At 48.7% G+C, this 27,207-nt stretch overlaps 1 long non-coding RNA gene across 2 annotated transcripts; it reads right to left on the bottom strand.

Moving 5' to 3' along the window:
• Window positions 1-201: 201 nt before the first annotated feature.
• On the bottom strand, window positions 202-12,030 carry LOC106046239 (uncharacterized). Of its 2 annotated transcripts, XR_010826673.1 has the most exons (5): window positions 10,830-12,030; window positions 9,531-10,402; window positions 8,388-8,462; window positions 1,452-1,713; window positions 202-417 (listed from the first exon to the last, which is right to left on the bottom strand). It is a non-coding gene; the product is annotated as an uncharacterized lncRNA (long non-coding RNA). The 2 variants fall into 2 exon arrangements; XR_010826674.1 differs by lacking the exon at window positions 8,388-8,462.
• Window positions 12,031-27,207: the final 15,177 nt, after the last annotated feature.

Raw genomic sequence — 27,207 nt, forward strand, 5'->3', positions numbered from 1 at the left:
TCATAGGAATATAAACTGGGAGATTTCCTGTTCCTCAGTGTAGTGTGAACCTTTTAAAAAGCCACATAATCATTCTGGGATGTAGTCAGTCTCTGAAGTGGTGCTCAGAATATTTCCGTATCTCTCAGAGATCTCAGGAGGATATTTTGTTTACCCCATCGATGTGCCTGGACATCATTGTCACTGAGACCAATCAAAATACACGTTTATAATTCTACTTTACTGGCACCAATAGACACACCTCAAAGCAGAAAGTTTCACAACTGTATGAAATTTTGGCTGCAATTCCACAGCCATTTCAGCAGTTCGAAGCCTGGGCTGATACAGGTCCACCACTAGATTGCTGGTCCTGACATTCCCATGTATCAGCACTTCTGGGATAGCACAGCAAGATGATTTAGGAAACCGAGCACGAACCTAAGAGGAAAAAAAAAAGTTTACTTTTCAGCTGGATCATCTCCATCCATGACCATAACACTTGGAAGTGTCTTGGCTTCAACTGCCATAAACCAACATGAGCAGGGAAAGACTCATCCTCTGTGTGCACCCGTCATCTGGAACAGCCTTTTAATACCAAGTTACGTGCACTGACTCGCTTCACTACATGCTTGCTGTTTTTGCCTATATGATAAAACAATGATTTATTTCTTCTCATTCTTTAAAGAAAGCTTCTTTTTTCTTTTTCCTTTTAAACAATGCATGTCTATATTTTTTCACTGCTTTCCATAGCATTGTTGTGCACTTGATTAACTTTTCTTCAGCTTTATGTGGACCCATTTACTTCAAGAAACTTGAGTCTTGGCCCTACACGAACAGCAGGTGGAATGATTTTGAGGTATTATTACAGATGACATTAACACATGGTGTGATGCCATCTGAGCAACTCATTGATTTTCCATTCTGAACACTATAAAAGAGCAACCTGCAAAACTTTAGCTCTGCATTACCAGTTACAGCATGCAGGAATTTTTGTTTCACTCCTGAAGAAAGGGGACATAAAGTGCTGTATAAGAAGCCTTCACAGTAGGCATTGAGCTGAGCATGGCTCCAGAAGGCAGAATGAGAAACACACTGTTCAAATACAGAGGACGTAAAATTGCTAAATCTATGGGAAGCCTCGGGTGCCAAACCCATCCGAGCTGATAAATCTTGGTGACCACGAAGCGTTATCACCCTGGTTCCAACACAGGGCAGATGTTGGCCATCACTGACTTAATAGGAAGCACAACAGAGGACCCATTTCTGTCACAGGTGCACCAAGTGACTCACTGCCAATAATTCTTCCTTTTATAATTACCTTAATAATAATCAAAACCACAGCTGCTGCTTTTGCTTTTTTAAAAAAAGTGACTGAATTCCTTCCTGCAAGACCTTTCTCCTGTTGGCACCATCTGTCCTAGCAAATTTTTACACGTGAGTTGGATGTGTGGAAGCCTAACTGATGTACTTACTAATGGAAGTTAGCAAAGGAGCTTCGTGCCTTTTGCAGGATGCTGAACCCGCCTCCGGAGTCCACTGCACAGGGTACGTTATTTAATATGAGTCTTCACAGCTGATGGAAAGGGTATGTTGATTTCAGTTAAAATTAGCCAACCTTACAAAACCGACCAAGCTTCTTTTCACCATATTTATTTCCACCTGCCAAAACTGCATTTTTCCTTTTCTCCAATCATTTCACGTGAACCACACGCTGCCCACAAAAAGATGGGTTCACTATGTCAGGAAAAAAAAAAAAAAGAAGTTTAATTAGCTTTTGCTATGAGTGCTGTACAGTAAGTGTACCATACCAAACAATGGATTTCATCCACAGAGTTTTCAACTTTCAAGGTCACAAGGAAAACGCAACGGAGAATACAGTGGCACAAATGAATGCCGGTCACTACTAGAGAGGTTGCTCTAGAACATAGTCTACTCTTCTGGGGGAGGTTGCATTTTTCCCACCTATGCTACACTGGTTCCTCCATTTTTAACTCTGTTGCTCATTGTCTAATGTATAGTTACTAATGCAAGTGCTTTTTTTTTTTTTAAGCATTCAGTGACTCACCTGCTTGCCACTACTGATTAGTGTAAACAACAACAAAAAAATCTCTTACTTTCATCAGAGCTTCCTCTGAAAGATCTGCTTCTTTAAAACTTCTCCCTCCCCACCTCCCTCCACCAGCTGGAATGTGTTTCCATCAGAAATAAGGCCTATTTGATATTTTTCAAAAAGTCATGGAAACAATTTGATTTTGTCTATATTAGCTTGGAGAAATATTTCGAAATATTACTGCTTTGTTTCCACTTCATTATCTTCACTCTTAAATATTTCACATATATTACCACTGAAATGCCAAAGTCAAGCTGTTTTGCCCACACTGAAACAAAGCAAATATATCTGAGAGAAGATGCCTTTTCACTTTTATTTGGACCACTGTAAAAGAAAATATCTGAGAACCTTTGAATAACATTGTAACACAACAGCTTATGTTGCCATAACACACACCAGGAATTTAGGAACTACTACACGGCATCAGACCCAGAATCAAACAGTCTTACAGTGTAAACCTTCCAACCTGAAGTTTAGATTCTTACAGGATTGTAAAAATTATCATAAACTAAGCAAGCACCTTTCTATGCTTGCCATATGACCAGAAAGTTACTGATTGCTCCAAGCGTTCAAAATCTAATCTTAAAGGCAAGAGACAGATGAAGGGGCCACAAAGAAACCATAAGACGATACTAACTGAAAATTCATGAAAGTGGCTTTAAACACATCCGCTATGGACTTTTTTTTTCTGTAGGTATCATAGCAAGTCTTTAATCAATGCTACACCTGGATATTTACTGCTACCTAAAGCAATGTTTCCTTCATCACTGCAGAAATGGCAGTTTTTTTGGATTACTCAAATGCCATAGTCTTAGAACCAGAGGTAGCTGCAGAAAAAAACATTAGTCGTGGAAAACTAGAAAAAAAATATTTTGAAGCATTTGGAAAAAATGTGAACAATCTCAAAGATGAGAAAAAATGCATGGAACTACCAGTGGTAGCTTGCTGAAAGCATAAGATACACATGCATTAGATGAACGGAAAATCTTACGCTTGCTGAATTCTAAGACTTGAAATTTTTAAGAAGAGCTAACTGTGCACAAATAAAGTTTGGATGTTTCCAGTCACATCAAATATTTCTCTATCTGGAATATACCAGAGGAAACACATTCAGATAGCACATCTCTACAGCTCCCTTAACATCCAAATCAGGCCACTGCTTTTGTTTCGGCTGTCAAGCCATCCAATAGATCTTTATATTCACAGAAAACGACTGTTCTGTGTGCCAACAGCAACATTGTCATGTCTAAGCAGGGAATATTAGTGTTGAATCAAGCGTCCTGAGGACTTTTTCCACAAAGAATACCACTTCAGATTTGCATGATTCATGCTAATGTCCTGTGTAATATTTAAGAAAACAAAATGTTTACTCTCTGTAGGAGAAATCTGCAATTATTTTTTGGTTTTCTATTAAAAGCAAAATTTAACAGATTTTGTTTAAATCAAAAACATTACATTGCAGAAATACAGATTTAAGAGAAACAATTTATCCATTTGACTGCAGAGCTCTGTAAGACTTTTCAGTAACAGAAATGTAAGACCTTCCATGGACATTTTATGAAATATCAATACCTTGGAGACAGAATAATATGAAAAGTCTTAAGGTTCTGTAAACTTTTTTTTCCATGAAGTTAATGGAAACATGACGGTTAAAACACAAGATGTATCAAAAGCTTAATAATATTAGCCCACTTCCTCCTTTCCACTACCCCTTTTTCTCTCTCCTTCTCTCCAAATGTTTTTAAATTCCGTTTGTATCTCTGTAAGGTGCATTTTCCATTAATGGAATTTGATGAGTTAGTTTGCCATGCACTTATTTGTATGCAGATCTCATGAACTTCCAAAAGTGGACCACATGTTTCTGCTGATTTTGGCACAGTTTGTTCTACTAGAGATGTCTTCAATCCACTCCATTCGGCAGGTTACACTCTTAGTTCCGTTAGTTCGATTGCAATTCTTCCCCATGTTTTACCTAAATTTCACTTTTTAATATCACATCAAGAAAGAAAAATGAAATCTTATTTCCCATGGGAGAATTTCCACTTCTCTGATAGCCATTTAGTAATTTGTAATCAAATCTGTGTACATTTCTGTTTACCTTGAAGAACATTTTTTGAAGATAGAAATCTTACCTATTCAAAATATTCATCAAATCTGTAATGTCTGTTCATGTTCTTTTTGCATTGCTGAAGTTTTGCTGACCCTGAATAAAGTATACCATCGGTTCAGTCACAGAAAGTTCTCGATTTATGTATGTCTTAATACTCTTAAAGGCAGAAAATGCCCAGGAAAGGTATTCCAATGAATACTGTTATCCCTGAAAAGACTTTCAGAGTTACAGCGATTAACCTTGTACAAATGAGACTGGCAAGAGATCTTTGTTACAGCAGCCTGTCCTCTAGACTGTGAAAAAGCAAATGATGCTGATTTGTTAGTGGCAACAAATCCTTGAAAGAATTTTCATTAAAGATTCAAGTTGGCTTTATGAACCTTGATTCATGCTTTGATTGCTATAGCAATTTTATATACAATTTTGGCGTGAGTAACAAACCTGGAATTTCGATTGAAATTACACTCATAAAATGCAAGTATTTACTTTTCTTTCCCTGTACCTGCTGCCTCATAAACTGGACTAGCTTGACCTGAAGCGTATTTAATATTTAAAGGTTATAATTCATAGAGAGGCTCATGTAATAGAAGGTCTCGTCCCAGCAAATTTCCAACCTGACAAACCCCATCTACAGAAGTTCAGACTTGCTGCACTTTAAAACAACGTTGCCTTCATTAACAAAGGAACCCAGAATAAGAAAAGGTCATCTCTATACCTCTCTCTTGAGAGGCTGTTTTCACAGTTCCTTTTTCCAGACTTGCCTGACACTTACTTCCATCTTCTTCTGATTCACTTCCCAGCAAATTAGCAACTTATTTTCCTTTCTCAAAATGAAACCATCTTCCAGGTAGTCCATCATCTCTAAAGTTTTCAAACAGCTATAATGTCCTATTAATTCAGAGTTCAGGGAAACCGGTAGCTAATATTTCAATTATATCTCAGCGCATGTTTTTAATTCCACTCTTGGAAGTGAGACACCAGTGTTGGTTAGTGGATAGAACTTTGAACTGAGGCTTCTATTCACACTTCTGCTATTTCTGATCTTAAATCTCTGGCAAGGAGCTCAAGTGACAGTTCTTCTCCAGGCTGTAAAATTAGTTATTGGGTGGCCCAAGAGAAGGTGACTTTCTCTCCTTTTCCCACTGTTTTATTTATTTACCATATGTTTGTTATATAAAAAATGCTATTAAATTCCTTTGAAAAGTTTTTTGAGATCTAAGAACGAAAACCCAGAGACATTGCTGTTGCTAAATAGGCTGTTCTTCTGATCCCATCAGACAACTCTCCTACCTGTTTCAGGAAGAGAGCCTAGGAAAAATAAACCTGGGCATTTCCATGATTGGTATTCACCTTGAAGAGACATCGGTGTGAATGTTTATAAAAATGAATTAACTCTGTGAGACAATGCTATCAGTTTCAGAGAGAGGCCCTCGAAGTATTAAAATAGGAGATGATTTGCCCAGCCTGTGCTGCTGAGTGCGCTGCTGAGACGTGTCTGCTGCATTCCGTCAGTTCTCTGAACTAACTGCACGGCCCTGGGAGTGCCTGCCGTCAGAGGGAATAGACAACAGGCAAACACAACCAGTTTTCCTGCTGCCCATGCTCAAGTGAACAGTATGCTCTTTGAAGGGTGATAAGCAGAGGCAGCCACCAGCCCAACTGGTACAGAAAATCTGGCATAGTTTCCTCTTCCCTCTACGGATGCAAACTGCCAGCTCTAGATATTTGACCTGAATAATAATGCTTAGTGTAATAATTCAAAGTCAATGGGAATAGAGAAGAGACACAGACACTGTAATACAGCACAATAACGCAGGAAAACAGGCACAAGTTCCAAAACTTGATGTAGCTACTGACTCTGCAGTCAGAGTGGAAAGACTCCTCCGTTAACAAGACCCAAGGTAACTATGAAACGGCACAGAAACACGCAGATCTCTCACCACCTTACCTGGCTGTAGCATCAAACTAAGGCCCCCCTTAAAAGTTTCTTCACATAAAGTCAGATTAAGTATCAGTACAAGTATATCTATATAATTAACACAGGGTACTGGGTTCAGTTGCTCGATCTGTCACACTGGATGCCTTCTGCATGCTGCTATTTCACCTTTTACTTTTAGTCTGTGCTGCACACATATCATGCATTTACTTCTTTATTTTTATTGGATGATTTGCAACCTTAATGCTGGTCATTTTATATTTTTTTAAACATATACGTAAATACAAGTGCAGGGTGGAATACATTGTACCTTTCTTGTCATTCTTACTTTGAAACTGCTTTCACCATTTTAGTTCCTGTAAAAATGTGAAATTTTCTCCCAAATCTTCAAATGTAAACCATGGAATTTGTTTTTATATCTAATCTTCCTTTCCTCTTTTGTAAAATGACCTGTAACCATAAGCACTAAAAAACAAAAAATAACCAACTGAAAGAGGAAGATCTAAATTGCATTCCTGAGGCTGAGTCACAACAGCTCAACGTAGGTTTACTTGTCACATACTGCATTAGATTTGCAATGAATTTCACTGATTTAAAAAAAACAAACAAACAAAAAAAAAAAACAGTGCTCCAGTGCTCATTATCTTGCAAAATAACAAACTTGCTGCTGATGCTTTATCCTGGAGACACTTTCAAGTTATTCAGCTAAGGCTTTATCCAAGGTCTGCTGCAAGCCCCATAGATTATCTGAGGTCTGCATTTTGCTCTTGGGAGACAGCAACACCACTGATAATACTAGGCTTGAGCCCACGCCCAGGGCTTTTATGCAAGTTTTAATTTTAACCCATGACGAACTTCCACAGCAAGCAGTGTCTGGACAAGGTATGCTTAGTTTACACTAACTTTCTCAGCTGCATAACAGTCTGGATACTGTTCTTGTTCTGGGAGCTGTCATGGGCCCCTTGGCCAGAGAAGCATCACTCTGCACCGCTAGTCTGGAAGCTGGGAAGCAGCACCCACCACAAGTCCTGTCATCCTTGCCAACAGATACTGCCTGAAACTATTAATATAAACAAGCACATTCATTAGAAACAGTTTGTGCCTTTCTATCTTCTGTATCAACTGCTTCGTAAACTGTCTTCGCAACACTGTCTCTCCAAAGCAGTTCTGGTCAGAGACTGTTAAAGGAGGACTTGCGCAGACCCAATTCCTCTGAAGTTGGCTAACTTAGCTGTTTTTATATTTCTGATTAATCATCAGAGTTAACTTGCACTTTTTACTTATGGTCACCTAACAATTTCATAAGTTATATTTTGTAGAAGAAGCTGTGGAAACTTACTGCCTAAGCTATACCAGTCAAGCTGCACAAAGCACTGGAGGATGTGCCTACGTTAACCTGGCAAACAAATTATGCAGATGACCCATGAGATCTGCCTACATGTTTTTGTGAAATGGAAAACACCGTCCTAAGTGCATAAAATTAAGCAAAAAGCCATTTTCAACAAGCAAGACTTTAGTCAATTATTCTAATGAGTACCTGACATACTGATGCTAATTAAATGGTGAATGATTATACACCTTTTAGGTGTCAAGATAGTGACTTACTGTTGATTTTAATGAACAAAGCTGGAGTCACACATCTACTGTTTATGTCATGCTAAATTAGCTGCTTGTTAATTGGATTAAGCTACTTCAAATTTACAAAATGTTTGACCAATACTGTTATGCAATGCCAAATTGAGGTGACATTTTCCTACTGTCCAAGAATTACAAGAGGAAGATAAGTCAGTTTCTTGTCCAAGAAGAGTTCTTGGGACTGTGTGTTGTTTAAGAATAAATCAGGGAACCTCACCTAACCTCTAATTAGCAATCAATCAGTACAGTTGCACAGAGAATGAACCAGACAGAACAGCCCCAGATGTTGCCTTTTTTCTTAGAGCACCCCTTCTATTCATTATTTGTGTTTGGGCAACTCACACACAAATTACATCCCGAAAAGTATTTCCACGTAAATTCATCACAGTCTTAAAGAGAACAGCAACAAGCGACATTCAACATTTCATTCTAAGAGTGTGGAAAACACCTTGAAGAACTCATTTCTTAAATATTATACTACTGTTTATATTAGGGTAGTGCCTAAAACCTTCTAGAAGAAGAGAGAAGTTTCATGCATAGTAACCATACAAACACTAAACAGGAAGCAGCGTATAACTCTAAAGAGTAAAAAGTAAGGCAACAGGTAAATAGCATACCTGTAATAATGGCATGACAGCAGCAAATTAGTTACAGAAGTGAAATACATGCTCTCTCTTCCCAGTTAGTACACCCTATGTTTGCCAAAAGCAAAAGACAAAGAGATATGATCGTTTTCTTATTTTCACAAACAAACAGTTACTGCATAGTAAGTTAATGCAACTCCACAGCATATTAAACACATAGAAAGAAATATGTTTATTACAGTTATAATTAAGGAAAGGTTTAGGGTTACAGTAAGGGTTGTTTGAAAAGAGAGAAAGCTCAAGCTCTTTTTGTGTGTCTTTTACGCAACCTCACACACAACAGGACTCTGCACCTTCTCTTGTCCCAAAGAACCTGAAACATAACCCTAACAGGAACACTGAGCCGAACCATAAGTAGGACCCTAAAAAACACGTACGGCGCCACTTTCTCCCATCAAAAAGTGCTCCCAGCGGAAGCCTTTGGGTACACGCCCTTGGGGAGCCTTTACGCAACCCCCCACACAACAGGACTCTGAGCCTCTCTCTTTCCAAACAACCCGAAACGTATCCCTAACTGTAACACTAAGCCTAACCCTAATTAGGACCCTAAAAACACGTACGGCACCTGTGGCGTAACGACCTCACAGGCAGCAGGGTTCTATTAGGATCAGTAACTGCTATTACTTTATTTATTATCGCTTTAAGTTGTTAAGCAACTTGGCCTTCGGGCCCTATGTATGTTATTCCTCCCAGATTGAGGGGAAACAGTTCCTTTTTTTTTCAGGGCCTCTAGGGCCTGGATCAAAAGGAGAGCTCAGTTCACCGGGGGCGCAACGGCAAAGGCCTGTGATGGCAGTAGGGCAGGGGGCAGCAATGGCGTAGCTGGCGGGTCGGTGGACAAGCCCACAGCTCCCCCGCTATCTGGCAAACCGCACGTTTCTGACTGTGGTCCCACATGGCTCTTTAAGGCCTCAGAGATTGCTTGCCAGGTGCCGAGCAATCCTGCCACAACCTTGTCGTTTTTAGTAGCAGAGTCCCAAAGCTTGACCTCAATTTGGTCCCGTGTTTCTGGATCATAAACTGTCTGATTCGTAATAAAGGGAATAAACCGGAAGGTTACCAGGCCATTCTTTGGTTCTAAGGACATATGATTCCCCATAGCGTGCAGCTGCTTACCTTCGGGCAGTGAGGGGCAGTTGTGTGCGCGGGTCTGCTTCTCTCAGCTTCAGCTTCCTTCCAGCTCGGGTGTGCTTCCCTTCAGCGACTTTCAGTACGAGCTTCTCTGAGCGGTTTGCTGAGTTCGACTGAACCTATCTTCATGAGGCGATCGGTGTCCCTGTTCCTGTCCTGGTCCCTGTTCTGCTAGCCTGTCCTTGTTCATTCCTTTTTTGTTTTTGTCCCTGTTCTGTTAGCCTGACCCTGTCCCTGTTCTTCATGTCCCTGTTCGGACGCTGTTTGAGGTGTAATGTTCTTCAGGCCCATGTTCAGGCACCATTTGTGGTGTAAAGACCACACGGACACCAGTGTTCTTTCAGGATCAGTAACTGCTACTACTTTATTGATGACATAACTTCAACTCTCTCACATTGAGGGCATAACTTCAGCTCTCCTTTTACTGAGGACTGGCACCCTTCTTATGCCATTCACCCTACAGCAGTACTTTTCCACTAACTATTCACTGGTTAACAACTTTGCCTGGCAAGAGCAAACACCCAGCAACTTCCATGTCTTAACGGCTGGAGAAAAGCAGCAAGGCATCTCCTGAATCACCCTTCTTGTTTCTTTTAAACTCTTTACATTCCTCCTGGCCTCACTGTTAAGACTCCGATGTTATCACCAACCATGGGGCTTGTGGACCCCCATGGCCACACTCCCACAACAGACAAGGAAAGAGGCTGTGTGTGGATCACAGGATAAACAAAACTACTCGAGTGATCAGAGAACCGAGCGGCTGCGGTGCTGGAGGGGAGCTGGGGTTTGCAGCTCAGCAGAATGAGCACTGAGAAACCAAACAACTGTTTTTTGTAGGCTCCACAGGCACAGGACACCTAAGGGGGGAAAAAAAAAAAAAAAAAAAAAAAAAAACAAGCCATTGAACCTGAAGGACAGCACTGGCACCACAACATAAACCAGCCCAGAATCAACAAAGGCTGGAAATTGGAAAAAGCCATCAGAGCAGCAAGCAAAGGTGCGTGGCTGGGATCACAAGGATTGGCCTCACAGTCTCACAAGGCCCTTTCTAGGCTGGCCTTCCTGTTTTAACCTGTTACCTCAAGGTTTTCTGTCACTTTCTTTTAGTTAAACATAGAGCATTATCACCCTTTAACATAGTTGCCTCGCGCCACTGTTGCCAGTCCGAGGATGGAGCCAGACTCCTCTCAGTGGGGTCTGCTGGAAAGGCAATGGGCGCAAAGCAAAGCATAGAAAATCCATATTTAAGCAAAAAAAGAAAAATATAGCAAAAGAAAAGCTTACTTCTGGGTGTAAGAGAGCTGTCAAGCAGTGGAACAGGTTGCCCACAGAGGCTGTAGCATCTCCATCCTTAGAGATGCTGAAAATCCAGCGGAACACAGCCCTGCACAAGCTTTGAGCAGGGGGGTTGGACTGGGGATGAACCTGAACCATTTTGTGTTTTTTTGCAGCAGAACCACCTGTTTCTTGTTTCCCTCCCAGGTGTGAGCCACTCCTCACCTGGCTGCATCTCAGCAACACCTCAGTCTTCTATTTGCAGGAAATGAAAACCCAAACCATCCCATCCCCACATCCCTGCTGTCTGCTTCCCTTTAAGAACTGGAGGAACTGGCCCCAAAGTACAGATACTGCATTAATGCCAGTGTCTGCAATTGCAAACGTAGATCTCTGCAGCCCTCTAGTGCTCTTTAAATATAAACAGAAAAGAGCTTGCAACAGCCATGAAGAAAAAGGGAAGGATGGCTCAGGCTGTCCTTTAATTTCTCACCCTGGAGCTGCCACAGGCAGGTGCAAGACCTGGCAGGGGGCTCAGCCCCAGAGGCTGGAGTTTATCAGCGTGCAGGTCAGAGGTTTGGGCTGGGGGCTCTCAAAGCCCCCTGTCCCCAGCAGACAGGGAATTTAGCAGCTGCCAGCCTGGGCTGCGTTTCTTTCCCTGCCTCTGCCGCCGGCTAACCTGAGCGAAGGGTTTTTCCGTGCCTCCTTTCACCGCTGCCATCATCCTAATTGTGCTGACATCCCTCGTCCCGCAGTGTAGCTGAGAGGCGATACTGATCTCCTGGTGACTTCGGCAGTTTAGCTGGAGCATTCTCCCCAGGAGTCCACTGCATTTACGTTATTTATTTTCCAGGAGAAGACAATGCAACTATTTAAACATTGTTCTTCCGTGCAACACTAATTTAAAATAGAGGCTTTTATTTGCTAACAGGACAGAGTACCAGCTGGTATTTACCTAAACAGCTTTAATGTTTAGACAGGCTCCTGCTCCACAGCCTGCATTCCCTCCTGAGAAGCAGCACCAGTGCACAGAAAGTGTGCTGGCCAAGGAAAGGGTAGGTTGGTTTTGCAGCCCCAACATCTGGTTTGGAAATGATTTAATAGCTTCATCCCATGCTCTAGGTGGGCAGGGGGAGATATTGAGCACCAGGTCCCTCCCCATTGATATCCCTCCTTGCCTTCTCCCAGCTCCTTAGACCCTTTTCCATGCTTCCTCTCTTTCTTAGAGCACACACTGCTGTTCCCCGTGTCCTAAAAAACTGAAGATCAAAACCATTATTTGGGAGGCCCCTTAAGCGAGCAGCTTAGGAAAATGATCCAATTTACTGGTCTCCTATCTAACAGCCTTTGCCTATTTGTATTTGGATGATGCTATGTTACCTCCATGATAAAAATACACATGGAGCTGAGTTGGGAAACTTTCTGCATCTGTTCCACTCCTGTCAGAAATACTCCTCCAATGTTCCTTACAGAAAAAAAAAAAAAGAGAGAGAGAGAAACACAACCCTTCTGCCAAATAACAGATACAGAAAATTAGAAGTTAATTAAATGAAATACAGTTGCTTTCCAGGCTCTGATAAAATCCTGAAAAGCTTTTTTTTACAGCTGGATTTCTCCCACAAATCTCCACTTCAACAAAAGAAGTAGTCTGCATGTAAAATACTTTGAATGATTAATTCTCTGGAGCTCCAGAGACAGATGCACTGATACCCAGCTCCATTGAAACAGGGCAGCTGTGCCTTCTAGGTGTAGGATTAAGCTCTTCCACGTCTCCATGCTGAGGTCTGGGTCCTCCCACACAGCGCAGGCAGCATGAGCTCTTTGTGATTTTTTCACTTTTTCCAATCAAACAGAATAGGATTTCTTTTAAAACAAACCGCATGTTATTTGGCTTCATGCTTTTGCCATTAAGGATCTGAGAAGCCACAGCACTATGTTTTATCCCTGGCGAAGTTCAGAGGCTTGGCGTTTGCCTGTGCCCCAGGATGCTCCACCTGCCGGCACTTGTTTCGGGACCCATGTGTTGCTGGAACAAGCAGAACGGGCCCATAAAACATCAGCAGCCCTGTTAAGGTGACAGCGATGGCGTGGTAAGGGCCCAGTCTTTGCAAGGACTTGGGGACATAAGGGGAAAACAAGGTAAAAAGCAGCTAGTGGGGATATGCCCATCAAAACTTAGGATTTGGCCCGTGAATTGAGAGTGCTTTGGGCTTCAAGTAGATGTTGTAAATCCTCCTTGTTAGGAGAGGGATCTCAGCTGCTCTCCTTACTTTGCCACCTATCCAGGCTGAAGCTGTCTAAAGAAATGACCTGAATAACCTTGTCATTTCAATTTTTCACACATTTTCTCTGCTGTGTGTTCTCAAGATCTGGGAAGTTTAATTTTCCCAGTGCAATTGCCGGAGGCTGCTCATCCCTATCAGGGCTCACTCCGCCACATCAAAGGGAACGGGACACATCAGAGGGGAGCAGAAAGGCTGCAGTCCCATACCAGGGTGCCGAGGGGATGCTGCAGGCTCTGAAGCATCCCCCAGTTTCTATAAGCAGGTTTGGATTAGCAACGTATGCTGCTGACACCATTACAATCACCCACGCCGAAACAACTGAAATGCTGTCGTGCCTCCTGGGGTGCATCTGAGCAACACCGGGTTCCCAGAGAATCACAGCAAGACCTTTGTCAAGGTGGTATAGGGTGATGATGCTTTCCAAAATCACTCTTCTGAAGAGCGACAGGAAGACAGCTACGTGATGACAGCCTTCGCATTATCATCATCTCACTGAAAATGGATGGACAGTCATCGGGAATGTTAAAAGGCTCCATTTCCCTAACGCCTGGTGTGTTTATCCCTGTGCTAGCCTAAACACTAGGTGCAAACCCTGGCACTGCAAATGAGCTTTCACCTAGCTCCAACTCCGGCCAAAGCCACCACCGGTGACCGAACCTAACAGAGGAAGGAGCACCCAGCACCAGGCTGGTCCCACGAGAGGACCGGCGTTCACATGAAGCCATCTCAAGGTAAAGCAAATTAAGACACTCAAAAGGGAGCTTTGTCAGAAACCAGGAGATTCGAGCCACCTAATGAAAGAGTGCTGGATGCCAAATTTACATTCCTTTGTTTATCCCACCTGTGTCTTTCCAGAGCCTAATGCAGTCAGCAGCAGCATTTCCCTTTGGTTGAAAACAGGAGGGGGGCTTGCTTTGAAGACTTCGCTTGCATAGGAAATGAACTTCTTGATTCCTGTTGACATTTGCAGCAAGGTGTAGGTGGTGCTTGTAGCATTTTTTCAAAGCTCCCCAGCTCTGTTTGTTCAGATACTTCACACTCCTGTGAAATGTGATAATACTAAGCAGTGGGTGGAAGGAACAGCACAAACGTATCCCTTCAGGAGACAGGAGGTTTCAAAACTGCTCTGCATGTGAAGACAACTCCCTCTGCTACCAGCTTCCATGCCACTGTCACCGAAGTCTCCACATACCTGGAGCTTTTAACTGTGGAAGTGGCAAGGAGCAGCAAGATGCACCGTCACCATTTTATTCCAACTCTGCAGCAGCCAAAGCGACTCTTGTGCTGGTTTGTTCCTCTGAATTCCTGATACATAAAAAAAAAAAGCAAGAGCCAGCCTTTTCCTTCCCAGTCTGCTGGTGTGGGGGGATTGTCTCCGAGGGTCATGCAGTGATGTTTTCACTTCCCACGCTGAAAAACTGCGATGGTAAAACCCGCACCATTAGGAGCAGTGCAGCTTTCATCAGACTTACAAGTCAGTCGACTGACCCTTGCTTTCAGGATTAGATATTAACAAGGCGTTCATGTTCCCAGCTCTATTTTTACATACACTTTCTTCAAGTTCCAGCTCCTGGAGTCAAACACTGGAGGTTTTGGCCAGCCTCATCTCCTGTGCTTCTAAGCAGGGGAGGACCTCAGGGACACCGCGGTGCTGGACGAAGGCTGCCTCTTTGTTAAAGGTCAGTCCCTGGCCTCAGCCCTGGTTTCTAAGCATTGGGGGTGCCCAGACCTAGGTCCTACGATATTCTGGGCCCTGAAGCTTGCAGTGACCTTGAGAAGGCACTCGCACCCTGCAGGATCATGGCCCGTGGCATTAAGTTGGCTGCAGAACCAGGCAGCTGAAGAGCAGCTGATTTGTAGTTTGGGCTTTGCAAGACAGCAGCATTAGAAAATGTAGTAATGAGTCCCTGATATTTAATGCTGGCCACTCTGAGTCAAATCTTGTTTCTCTGCATGCTCTACGTTCAACCCCTTTTTGTTCTTTTTGCTGTAAACCATCCTGCAGATACCTTCGTTTCCTGAAGCAGAGCAGGCTCTGGGTTCTCCAGGCCTGCATTTCGGTCCCGCTCGGGACAAGGCAGTAAGACAGAGACCCCCCAGAAGCTGGGTGGAAGGAAGGGGCTGGGTTTTGCTTTCTACCTCACAGAGATAAACAATCTGCCTTAAATCCTCCTGAGCAGAGCCCGCCTGCCCGACAGCTGAGAGCACACTGACATCTAATGGCATTTACCATTATTGCAAAACATTTTGAGGGGAGAAGCTGCAACCCCTTGCCTCTCATCTAACCACGCTGCTACAGCAGCGAAATGGGAGGATTTATCTCTAGAGAAGTTGCTGTCCTGACACCTTCTTTTAGATTAATGAATTTCCCAAAGCATTTTAGGAGCCTGCATTATAAAGCAGCGAGGTTTAAGGACCAGAGCCCCAAAATGCTGTAGTTATCTAAAGTCAGCCAAGATCCTTTTTGCATCCTAGAGGACCTCAAGCCACAACCCCCACTCTCATACCTCCTCTGGGGGAATAAAGCGGGAAAGAAATAAAAGGTTTGTGTATGCTCCCTGAGGACACTGTGGACTCGCCCCTGCTGGAAGGTGTGGAGGAAGTGACACATCTGGCTGTGTAAGCAAACCTCCTTTATGCCTGTCATCTTCCCAAGCCTTCGGACAGCTCATCGGCCTGGCAGCATCCCTTGAAGGCACCTCTGGCACCTGGCACCCAGCCCCGGTGCATGGGTGCTGAGCCCCAGGGAGCAGCAAGAGCAGGGTGCTCCCCTGGGAGAGGAGCCAGGGTGACCCCAGCACCGCAGGCAACACCCCCCCAGCAGAGCAGCATCTTGCAGCAGGCTTGGGAACGGCAGCAGGATTTGTAGGACGGGATGCCTCTAGTTCAGCAAACGCAGAATTTAAAATACAGATTTTATAAAATCTCTGCTGCTGGTCCCAGCGTTTGCAGAGCAGCACCTTGCAGCGCGTCAGGCTGCTGCTCAGCTCGTTGCTGTTCTCTGCAAGCTCTTTTTTGTTCTGGGCTTCTGAATACGGCTCCAGCTTTTCTTTGGTTGTAGCAAGAATTTAATTTGGATGTGGCAAGGGAGGGTAATCAAATGTTTCTCCCGCTGTATGTGTTTTGCTTTTACTTTGGCTGAAGTTTATTACTTGTCAGCGGTGCTGGTGTTTGTTACCGTGTTTGCAACCTGGGGTTGTGTGTACAGATCTAATAAGGGAGAAATGATTTCATTGTTCAGGTAGAACAAAAGCTCCGAGCCCCTTTGGGGGATGAAAATTCCTGGTTAAGATTTGCTGGGTTCTGTAAAGAAATCCTTCATGATGATCGTAAGGGCTGCACGGACACTGCACTTCCCGGGGCTGGCCACAGCCCCTGGCTGCCAGAATCCTGCAAGAGAAGTGGGAGAAACCCGAGTGGCGTCACTTTGGGGAGCGTGTGTGCGTATGGCCCCTTGAAATCCTTATGCCAAGCGTGGCTGGGTCTCCCTGTTCAGCTCCTGGCAGCTAGAGAGAGCAGCCTGCATGTTTTAGCAGGTAAATCCCCTTCCCACCTCCTCCAGCATCCAAACCTGCAAATACGCGTCTGAAGCCTGGGCTTCATTTTATCACCTACCCTATTTTATTTTTTTTTTAGGCCTATTATTCCACGTCGTTATTAGTGCTACAAGTAGCTCTCTGTGCCACGGCAGCCACGCTCCTTGCCCGCAGCGTGCTTTGCCTGCCCTGTTGAAGCAGGATATTCCCCGGCTGATTAACGAGAAGAGAATTTCTTGCCGTGCCCTGCTCTCCCGGGTGACGTCGGGCGGCGAGGAAGGTTTGTGTGCTGTCGTGGCTTGCGTTTGGGGTAGCTGGGACAGCCGTCGGCAGCGGACTTTGCCCTTCCTGGAGCTGGTGACGTGTGGGACCGGGTTGCATTGCAGAGAGCAAAGCTTGTGAACCCCGGGAGGAATTTCCTAAGGGCGCTGTCACGCGCAGAGCTCACTTCATTTTTGTTCCTGCCTCTTCATTAGAAAGCCACCAGGGAGTGGCAGAGGGATGGGGAAACCCTTTTCTGCTGTGCCTTGCAAGGAAAAAGAGGAGAAAAGCAGGAAAGCTGCGCGTGTGAACTGCTCCGTCCTGATGGGGATGAGTGTCTGATGGAAAAGAGACCAAAAGCTTATCATTACCTCTGGATCGTTTGGGCTTATTAGTGACTGATTACATATTTAATGATAAGAAGTGTGCCCCGGATCTGGGGGATGGTTCGTAAGAACGGCAGAAAGCTGTTAAAGAAGAAAAGCTGCGATGGTTATCCGGAAAACTTGTGTAGGGTGAAAGTTAATCCTTGCAAAGCTGTGATGGAAGTCCTCCACGGTTCATTTGTGCCGGGTGAAGGCACCCCTAGTCTGCCGTGGGTGTTTCTACCTGTGATGTACCTATAAGTGAATTCCGGGGTTTACCCCTTTTTCCCCTCCCTATCTGGAGAACTGCAATGATCTGGCTCATTCTCCCCAAAATCAATGTATAATATCTGAAAATCCACCAAACAAGAGAATGCATGGATTATTTGCAGCTGAATGAGTTCAATGCACCGAAGTGGCATTTAAAAGATGCCAGTGAAGCAGAGACAGCCACAGGCCATCCCACTAAACATGGGGGGCATGGCAGAGGTCGGGGCTGCCATCATCTCCACCGCCCCCCGCTGGGTCCCCCGAAGGGACGAGGCCTCGCTCCTGGGGACAGGGCGCGCTGGCAGCAGCCACCAGCAGATTTCCAGGGGCAGGAGTTGCTTAACAGCAGCCGTGCTGCACAGGCAAGTTTCTCAATCTAATCTAAGCTGGAAATACTACAGTCTTGTGGACTCTTGCCAGCTCCTCTGAACTTTAAAGCAAGTTTGAGGAGCAAAGCAAAAAAAAAAAATATATATATATATATATATATATGGTATTGCATTATTCATGCATGGAAACAATTCCTTCCAAGTGCTCTCCACGGGCCTCTCGTACCTCCGAGCCCTCTTATATCCCCGGCAATTTATAAGATATTACAGGAGTGTAAGGGGACAGCTTCCCACATTGTTTTAAAACAGGGCACAGATGAATCACTTGCCTGTATGCTGTAAGTAATTATTCCATTTGCACCCAATGGATGTTTCTCGACAAAAGGACCGCAACTTTTTTTGCGGGAGCTGCTTTTAATTTGACAAATAGTCTCGGCCAAAGAGGAGAAAATGCCTGTAAATGTCAAAACATTCCAATCTGACAATTAAAAGTATGCATTTTGGAAGTGTTCCAGCGTTTCAGGCTGGGATTTAGGAGGGGAGCACTTTGTTTCCAAGCAGTTTTTCCCTTGGAAACAGCCCTGGAGGAAAACTGGGGAAGCTGAGCAAGGGATTCAACCTGAGCCCGGCATCCAGTGCGAGCACCAGCTTCAGGCTGGCCTGCAGCTCTGTGCTTGGGGTGGGTTTTTTTCCTTCTCTGCAACCCCCAAAGATGCCTGCTTTGTTTCAGCTTGAACTAAAAAGCTTAATCTTTTTTTTGCAGCTTTTTTTGCAGTTCCGCTATTGAACCATGCCTGGGAGGTTGTGCTTAAGGAAGATGAGGATCTCTTCTCCGAAGAGCAAGATGGACATTGGAGATGGACTTGTTCCTAGTGTCGCTTCTTCGGAGGTCTCGAAGAAAACTCGATTTATTTCGGGATTTAAGCGAGAGGCAGAACCTGACCCTGAAGTTCGTGTTGTGCTGACTCTTGCTCCTCCAGCATCCCCCAAAGCCTGATGGCCGCTCGCTGGCAGCCAAGGTTCGACCGCCCCGCGGACACGCAGCCGTGCCGAGAGGCGAGGTGGGATGCAGGGGACGGGCGGTGTGGTTGGGCTCGGTGGCAGGAGGGTCCCCAGGTGACAGCAGAGGAACGCGCTGCAGCTCCCTCGCTGCCAGCGCTCGTGGGCCAGCGGTGGCACCGCTCTGTGCCTCAGTTTCCCTGCCTGTGTCAAAGGAGCTCAGTTCTGGCCCTTCGCAGGGGAAAACACCCTTGGTTCCTGGTGGCTGAGGTGTGAGTGCCGGGTGGGGAAAGCCCTGCGGTGCCAGGAGATGGCACCATCCTCCCAGCAACCCGCTCCGTGCGCCCAGAGCTGGGGAAGCCCCCAGGCTGGCCTGTCATCCTGTGCCCCCCATGGCTTCTGGCTCTGCAGCCAGGCCTGAAGCTGCCCAGCCTGCAAAAAAAAAAAAAAACATAAAACCTCTGCCTCCTGCTAAACCTTACCCTGGGCTGGCGTCCGAGGGACTTTGCAGGAGGCCAAAGAGTTCAGGGCAGCCGGGGCGAGCAGGTCACCCCCGAGGCCACGCTCGGTTCCCTTTTCAGTGGAGCGGGACTTACAAAAGAGGAATCGCAGACCTTTGGGAAGTGGCCTTTCATGCCCTGCCAGCCACCACGGCTCATCTGGCGGCTGTTTTCTGAGGAGCAGCCCCAGCTTGCGGCGAGCTGAGCAGCCCTGCCAGGTCCTTTTCTGTCTTTTAATTTCTGTTGTTAGGTGCTAATGGTGTCTGGGGGCGCAAATAGGAGAGAAATGAGAATTGTGCCAGGTGGAGCTGAGGGAAGTGATCTCTGTGGCTCAGGCTGGGTCCCCCTAGGGCCCACGGGAAGGAATTGGGTGCTGTTTGCTGCTCCCCATCCCTGTCCCACCTGCCCTGGCATTTCAGCATCACCTCGATGTCGGCAATGAGGCATTGCACAAATAGCCCACATACCAGGGAGCCCAGCAGGCAAATCCCCATCTCAAGAGCATTTGTGGGATGTGATGCGTGGCCCTTATCTAAAACACTCCGAATGATCCGTGTCTCACTCCAAATGATCCGCGCTTTTTAATGGGACATCATTTCTGGACGCTTCATTAGTGGCACAACATTGGGTCGAGGCAAACCCACCGCTGACCGAGGGAGCGTATGGTCAAGGAGGGCTTTTTTCCTCCTCTCTCTTGTCCCCCAGCTCCCTGTAGTGCCCTTCCCGATGGGATCAGAGCATCCCCCAGAGCTCATACCTGCAAAAACAAGAGGAGAGCCGGGGAGAAGCCGGGTGCTCACGGCATTTCCCTGCCCCGCAGGAGGAGCTCGGCCCGGGGCCGCCCGCGCTCGGTGTCTCCCCGAGCGAGCCTGCAGAGTTTTTTCCGCCGGGCTCCCGCGAGCCCTCCTGGCAGGCTGCCGAGCAGCGTACAGAGCCGTTCAAAGACTTTTCTTGTTCTGTGCCCTGGCTCCTGGAGAGCCCCGAAGAAGGGCTCCTTTCACGGCCCTTGCATTTCCTAGACAGAAATTGTCATTTTTCAAACACAGCTTCCCTTCTCCTGGCCCGGAGCCTTTCACCTCCCAGCGCCCTGACGTCAGGCCGCCTTTGTGATGCTCTGTGCGGCGTTTTGTGCTCCGGTTCCTTTTCAGCCCGTTTAAATGCCTGGCCCTGCCAAGGGCCGGGCAGCCAGCGAGGGGCAGCTGGTGCTGCCAGGACCCCGCACGCTGCCACCGTGCCCGCCGAGTCCGCGCCTCCATCCGAGCGGGGCTGGGTGGCACAGATCTATGCAGCAAGCTTTTTGCTGTGCTTGGTGTGACGGCAGATGAAAGCGATTCATTTTTTAGGGGGTTTTCTCATGCTGCCTGGCCTTTCGAGGCCATCTGCGAGGGAGTTTTGCAGGGTGCGCTGGTGAGCCGTGGTGCCCAGCTGCATGTGCCGGGGCTCCGGGTCGGAGCTGGGGGCGCTCGGCTCTGCTGCTGGGGCTGCACCTGCTGCTCGCTGCCCCGCGAGGACGGAGGGCTCCCGGCACCTTTACGGCGTGGAAACCAAACCAAGCAGCCATCGCGTGACTTCTGGCGGGCACAGCAGGCGCTGATGTGGGTGTTTTCTTGGAGCAGCTCTTGTGAAACAAACCGCGCTGGGGCAGAAGCCGTCACCCAGCTGAGGCGCGACGTCACACGCCAGGAAACCATTGCAGCTTCGCCCCGAAATAGCAACGATCCCCAGAAAACTCATTCCCTTCTCCCTGCCTGAATTCCCCTTCTTGCGCCAGCGCCGTCACTCCCCGGGCCACATCCTCAGCTGCTGGGCTGCGACAGAGCCCGGCCCTGACTCACGTCCCCAGGTGGTTGCATCACCCCGTGCCGTGGCACCGCTGCTGCAGCGGTCGCAGGCTGGGTTTGTGCGGCTCCGTGCGTGCGCACGCAGCCCCTGACATCGGCTTTCCCACTTTGCCAAGGCTGCTCCGTGCACTCGAAATTTTCCAGGCTTGGAGCCGGGCCAGCAGCGAATTTCTGTTTTGCAAGCGAGCAAAATCGGCTCAGTGTTGTCAAGCCCGGCGGCCACGTGAGCGGAGCGCGGGGCTCCCCGGCTCTTCCAGCCGAAATGTTTGCCCGTCCTTCTGCTGCCGGCCGCTGCCTTGGCTCCGCACCACGGGGCCGTGCCCCAGGCAGCTCTGCCTGACAGGCAAATGTTTTATTACAGGCTCCGTGTCCCTCGGTGAGATCTTGGCGGGAGGGCTCCAGACCCTGCGCAGTTCTTAAAATGAGCCTCGAATGTCCCTCGGCCGTGGGGACGGAGCTCCTTGTCCCGTTAGCACCCAGCCTTGTGTTGTCACCGGCCCAGCCTCCAGGTGTCACCTCCTGTGCTTGGCACAAGCCTTCCTGGTGGGTGGCACAGCCCCGTGGCTGCCTTCACGTCTTAGCCTTCCTGTCTGTAGGAGGCTCGTTCCAGTCTCTTCCCACCCCTGAGCCAAGTTCAAGGCTTGTTCCAGTCAAGCAGGAGGCTACGGGGTGTAAAGGCGGTGTGAAAATACCTGTGCACTGACATCTTGTTGGGCTTTGGTGCAGATCCAAGCCCTCTCTCTCTCTCCTGATGCTTGTCTTGCTCAGGCAACGCAGGTGTTGGGTGCTGCGAGATCTCGGAGGATCTCCAAGGGCTGCGGAGCATCTGATCCCCTCCAGGGTCTCTCTCATCCCGGAGGAGTTATGGCAGCGGAGAACAACTGGACCTGTTCTACCTGTGTGCGAGTTCCCCGGGCAGGTAGGGCTGGCAGGAGGAATTCCTGCCGTTCCTGCCGGGCTGACTCACCCGTGTCTCCCCCGGCCGTCCCGGGAGCTGCGGGGCGCTGCCAGCCCTTCGCCTTCATCTCCTCCTCGGAACGGGGGGGCTGTGAGTCAGCCCCGTGGGCGGTGGGCTCGCGGGGCCTCCCCCCGGGGCAGCTCCTCGTTTGGGGAGGCAGAGGCACGTTCCCACATCCAGCATCGTCCTCCTGCCCCGGCCGCCCTCGATTTTCCTCCGGGAGCTGCACAGGGACGGGGTCGCACCGAAGGTGGCCCCGCTGCTCTGGCGGGTGCTGACTCAGCGCCGCGAGCGGCGTTGGACGGGCACAATGCAAGTGAGGGATAAACAAGCAGAACAAGGGCAAATGCATCAAGCTCGGGCATGTGCCGTGCATTGTGACCTGCCACGGCGCCTTGCGTGGCGGCGGATTAATGGCCTGGAGACTGAAGGGCTCTGTTCAGCCGCAGGTCCTGGCTTCTGTGCTCCTTTTCCCCTGGTGAACGCTGAGGTCCGTTTACTCTGGAAATGGAGAAAGGGCAGGGGAAGGGTTCCCTAGCCTGAATACCTTGCCTAAACGTCTCGGGTATTTCATCCAGCGGGTCCCACCTGCACTGTGAGGGTATCCCAAGCCTCCTGGCACCTGCCCGCTGCGCTCAGCCAGCATTTTGGGAGCTGCTCCAGCAGCAAAGCCACCCCGAAACCTCCCACTGCTGCTGCTCACGGGGTCCCACTGCAAAGCCACCCGCCGCGATGCTCCCTGAGCAGCCCGGCCGCCCCCCCCGGAGGGCGAAAACCACCCCACAGCCTCGGGATTTTTAAGGGCACGGACCGACGTGCAGCCGGGAGCGGCGCACAAGTGCGAGCTGGGTCGCTCGCCACCGCAGCTGAATGCCCCTTGTGTGGTGCCACCAACCCGCGGGGGAAATGAGCTCGGCCGCGGGCGACCGCAGCGGCTCGCAGCGAGCCCGTAACCCCGGGGCAGCCACAACACCTGGCAGGGGGACCCCACGGCCAGCTCCTGCCCTGCTGAGCGTTGTCCTTGCCACCTTCCCCTCTTGCACCAAAAGAGAGTTTTTTTGCTCGCTCGGCATCACAGCCGGCAGCCCCTATTCCAGCCCTGCCGCTGCTGGATGAAGATAAATATATATAATATAGCCTCCTGCTAACAGCCCGTTGCACTATTGACACTAGCTCGAGAGGTGCCAGCCCGAAACCAGCTTCGTTAATGCAGCCAACAAAGCCCTTTTTAGGGGCGATGACAAGGGCCGGGCTTGAGCTGAGGAGCCCGTAGGTAAAAAATCCTTTATTTATACAGGCTCGCTGCAAAGAATGTCCATAAACATAATTTGGGGAGCTAAAGAAAATGTCTGGTAAGGAACAAAACCCCAAGAAGTTATTTAGGAAAAAAAAAAAAAAAAAAAAGACTTGAATAAAATGTACATTCACAGGGGAAAATACCGGCTATGAAAGAGCCTTTTAAGCTGGCAGAAAAACAGAACCGGTCGCTGCAAGATAAAGCCAGGAAAAAAAAATGAAATAAGGCCCCCATTTTTAGCAGGCAGGCGGCTTACGCGCCAGAGGAAACGTCGGAGGGGCTGGGTGGATGCGCTCCGAGCCCAGCCCGAGCTCGTGGGAGCACGGGCAGCTTGGCTCAGGGGCAAAATTTGGGGTGGTGGGGAAAGGGGTTGGGGGCTGAGCATTGCGGGGGCTTTGCCACATTTTGGGGGGGGAGCCTGCAGGAGGGGAACATGAGCTCCTGAGCAGCCGCACCAGTTAGCGCTGACCTTGGGGGAAATATTTAACTTATCCTGGGACCATACGTAAAGAAAATAAACAGGGGGACGCCTGAGCCTCCGCTGGCTGCTGCCACCTGATTGATTTCTCCCTTCAAAGCAGAAGCCAAAAACATCCCGGCGGCTACAATTTGGGTTTGTGCGAGCAATCGGGGAAGGGGGCGGAGAGCGCGAGAGGCGATGTTTTCGCTGTGCCTAATTTTCACGTTCACAATCCAAGATAAATACACGGCCGGAGTCTTTTATGCTGGACACAAACACACAGCCCCCTTGTTACATGCTGCTGCGGGGCAGGATATAGATGGACCTTTTTTTTTTTTTTTCCTTTTTTCCCCCGCCACGTCAGAATATTTTAAGCTGAGATTAAAGGCATCTCTGTGGTGGGGACGGACAAGGAGCTCGTCCTGCCGAGAGGTTCCTCCGAACCGTGACACTCGCCTTTATGCCCCGAGCCAGAAAATTCCCCTTCTATCTCGGGGGCTTAAGTGAGGCTTGAGTGCTCCTTGTGGCTTCTGCACCGTCCAGGCGTGGGGCGCGTTTTGCTGTGGGTAATTGCTTGAAGTAGCGGCTCGATTTGTGCTCTGCCAGGCCCTTGCTTTGGTTTTCTCACTCGGCAGCCTCTGAGAGCAGAGCGGTCTGAGCCATTGCCCTCCAGCCTCAATAACTGCCTGCGAGGGAGCTGAATTGCTGGAAGGCAAAGGAAAGCTTAAAAGCAGAAAAAAAAGAAAAAAAAAAAACCTATCACATCCTCCCAACTTTGTGAAAAGAGAGATTATCATTTTTTATAGTTTCTTTTTTAGGGTTTTGCCCTAAATTGATCGATTTGTTAGGGCAGAGTGCTGGATTTGGGTTGCAGGCTTCCGGTCTCCGCCGTGGCTGAGAATCTGCCCCCCAGTTCCACCTAACTTGGAGCCCATAAATAACCCATTTAATCTCAAAACCCAGAATAAGCCACTGACAAAGAGCAATTTGAAAAGAAGAAGAAGAAAAAAAAAAACCACCCAGCCTCCCAGCACTGGCTGCACCTTGCCAGCATCTGGGAGAAACAATTAAATAATTGTTTTTGCGGTTTTATAGCACTGGGAAGAGCATGAAAATCTCCAGTCTACGTGAAAGCCAGGGCCGGAGCCGCTGCTGGTTGCGGGGCTGTGAAGCTCATGGCCGGAAAGCAGCGGTGCAGCGGGTGAGGCCAGGCTGGCACAGCCCAAAAATCCTCGGGAGAGGGCAGGGGCCAGCTCTGCCTGGCTGCAAACCTGCCGCTGCTCGGCGTTGATCGACCCCAGCTCGTTGGCTGGCAGATTTTCTCCATAACTTAAAAGGTGGTTATAGGAAGCTGATTAAAATTAAGGGGAGAAATTTTAAAATATATATATATATTTTTTTCCTTTTAAGCGGAATTCTCCGATTACCCGGCTGGCACACGACTTCAGAGCCAAGTTTTTTGCCCTGTTACACCGCTGCTCTTTTGCAGAGCATCCTCACGTGTGGTGGAAGGTTGCCTTTTGTTACGACTTGCCTGTTACCTCACGGCCGGCTTTCTAGGATTTGCCAGCATCCCCAGCTTCCTCTGCACCTCCTGCTCTCCGTTTTCCCCAGCCGCTCCGCCGCCGAGCTCTCCTCCTCCTCCCCTACCCCGGCAGCTTTGTTACCCTGCCCTGATTCACTCCGAATTGCCACAATTCCAGTTTTTGCGGAGGCAGCAATTGCTTCCACAAGTGATTCACACCAGGAGTGGGAGGAATATTGCAAACGAGGAAGCATCTATTTACAAATAAATATCACGGCTATCAGCACGTGGGAGGGGAGAAAGGCAAGCACGGAGGGAAACAGGGTGGCTCGGCCTGCGCTGGGCTGTAGCTGGGGTCGGCACAGTTTGGTTTTCCTTCGGGTGCTTCCAGCTGGTGGCTAAAACCTGAATCACCTGCTGCTGGAGGAGGTTTCGGTGACCCTTGTGGGACGGGAGGAAGCTCTGCCTGGCCCCGCAGCCACCCCAGATCTCAGCAGCTGCTTATTTCTTGTTTTTCCCAGCGGCCGTATCTGCCCACGAGCGGTGTCCCGGTGCTGGCCACTTCCCATCCCTGCCACGTTCACGGGGACTATCCCGGGTAGGGCGTGCTGGAGCTGAACAGTTTCGGGCGGGAGCATGGGGATGGACAAAGCCCACCCAGGCTGTGCAGCCCATGGTGTTGGCCCTCTGGGTTGAAAAAGCGGGATTTTTAGGAGCTAGGCGGTGTCTGCTGTGCTGAAACGCTCGGGCTTAAAACTCAGTGTTGGGCGTCTGGGGACTGGAAACGCGCGGAGCAGCGATTTCCCAGCCCCTCGTCTGCGCAGAGCCGCTTTCAAATGCTAAAAGAAGATGGTATCACCTGGGAACGCCTGGAAGTTTCGGCTCAGCTCAAACCACAGGCTTGGGAGCAGCTCCCGTGCGCTGCGAGGCTCCCGCGGAGACGCTGCCTCGGCGCGGGCATGGCCGTGGGGTGTCCCCGCGGCACCGGCCCCACATGGGGGGTCCCCTCCGTGCCACCGTGCTCGTCCCCTTGTGCCACCACACTCATCCCCTCGTGCCACCACACGCGTCCCCATGCCTCGAGGCCAGCCCCCGTCCCAGGAGCCACGCAAGGTAAGCACAAGGGTTGGACGTGGCCCATCACAGGCCCTTGGGGACAATTCCCCAGGCAGATGCGCTCGCCACCGCCCCGTTTTCCATCATGGGGGGCCCCGTGCCGCGTTCCCAGCCCCGCCGCCTGCCCTGCCCCGGGCTCCCAGGTGGCCTTGGCTGCGGTGCGGCCCTATTGATTTCGGGATGACAAAGGCTTGGATCACCAAGGTGAGATCTGCATCGGGAGAGGAAGGGGCGTAGGCTCTTGGCCAGCAGCAGCTGAAGGAATGCGCTTGTGGTTAGTGAAGCAATCCGGCGGCTCGGTGCGCGAGGGAAGGGCCGGCTGCTGCCTTCCTCCCGGCCCTTCGCCTCCTACGAGCAAACCAGGGCCCCGCTGCCAAAAGCGAGAGGGTTTTGGGATCCCCGGGGTGGGGGGGAGTGGGTGGAATTCGCTGAGGCGAAGTCAGGGGGAATCACCCCCAGGAGACCCCCAAAATGGGGGAGTGAGGGGTGTGCGTGTTTTGGGTAGCCCCCGGGGGGGGGGGGGGGTCGCTGAGGCGAAGCCGGGGGGGGATCACCCCCGCTGGGTGTTGTAGGGGGGGACCCCAAAAACAAACAAACCAAAAAACAAAAACACGGGACCGGAGCGAGACGCAGCCAAGCAGGGGG

The sequence above is a fragment of the Anser cygnoides genome, chromosome 26, assembly GCF_040182565.1.
Source record: "Anser cygnoides isolate HZ-2024a breed goose chromosome 26, Taihu_goose_T2T_genome, whole genome shotgun sequence".
In the NCBI taxonomy this organism is placed as follows: domain Eukaryota; kingdom Metazoa; phylum Chordata; class Aves; order Anseriformes; family Anatidae; genus Anser; species Anser cygnoides.